The sequence below is a fragment of the Aplysia californica genome, unplaced genomic scaffold, assembly GCF_000002075.1.
Source record: "Aplysia californica isolate F4 #8 unplaced genomic scaffold, AplCal3.0 scaffold00025, whole genome shotgun sequence".
Classification (NCBI taxonomy): Eukaryota; Metazoa; Mollusca; class Gastropoda; order Aplysiida; family Aplysiidae; genus Aplysia; species Aplysia californica.
Genome location: NW_004797295.1, coordinates 1,310,286 through 1,311,689, shown reverse-complemented (window position 1 = coordinate 1,311,689; position 1,404 = coordinate 1,310,286).

The following is a 1,404-nucleotide window of genomic DNA, read 5'->3' as shown; positions in this document are numbered from 1 at the left end:
GGTGGCATCTATAAAAGACCTTTGAAGGTCAAAATATCTTCCCAAGTGTTCACCGTCTATTACGTCAGAAGTGTACCGTGATTTTTTTTCTTTTACATATGATTTTATCTTTGATATTTTAACCCGTCTCAAACCCTCTTTTAAGTACCAAACCACGATTATCCCGTCATAAACATCTGCCTTCTAGACTCTACATAAATTGGAACTTGCGCAAACTATCCGCGGGCAACCGTGGTACTATAGTAGTATAAATAGGACTACATAATATTCATCTTTCAAAAGTGTACAGCAGAACCCAAGAAAACCAAAGCGTAATTTTAAAGATCCAAAGACAGCATTGCTATTTTAATGTCCTTCTTATTCTTTTTATGACATCTCCTTCAAAGCTGAAGATTAAATACCAGACCCAGTTTGTCAAATATTATGCCAATGGTACCAGACTATTTCTTTGTTGTAATGGTGAACACGTAGAACATATTATGGCCTTTTCCCACAATCTTTACATTACCAAACAAAGCACCCTAAAGAAAGTCACGATTGTACAACTCAACACCCATACAAAGTGGATAAATATAGCCTTTACAAACAGGACCCCTGGAGAGAACGACTCTCATGTTCGCCAAACTGTTTAATGACATGGACAATGTTATCTCTAGCCCTCTGCACCCCTTCAATTGACGGACAAATTGCTGGCCAGGGCGGCCACAGGGACGGCCACATCGATACGGCGACTCCGGACTTTCTTCCTTAAGTAAACACCCGATTTTATGGCATCCACGTTTCCTTTTACGCCAGTCGTGTTTATTCATTCCTTTTAGGGGGCCCGTTTGTTGGGGGTAACGTTCGGGGTACACTTGGAAATTAAGGGGGAAAGCATCAGACTGTATTCGAGGCACTGGGTGTAGGGGTGGGACTCCAGGGTGGAACACAAGAAAAAAAAAGGGGGAGGGGGTGATTTGAACGGTAATACGGGGGAAAAGGGGAGGGGGGGTTGTTCCCAAATGAAAATACTGAGAGGAGACTGATACATTTATACTAAGACAGAGTATTGAGATCTTGACAAGCGAGGAAAGTAGTCACACAAATGACGTATAACGTTGTATAATGACGCATGCATCAGTAATGGGGCTGATGATAGATTTATACAAAGGTCGAGTATTTTTTTAAACGGGAAAGGGGGGGGGGCTAAATACATAAAATACATGTAGAAAAGGAGAGCAGAGGGGAAAAAATACCCTTAATATTGATCTCAGGGGAGAAATTTGGGTACACTAGCATGTACAAAATCCACATCCATTCATTCACAGGTCATTATAGCCAGCATGCGGGGGCTCTCGTGGCCTAGAGGTTAAAGTGTTGGCCTCTCATTCAAAGGTCCCGGGTTCGATTCCGGGTAGCGACCAA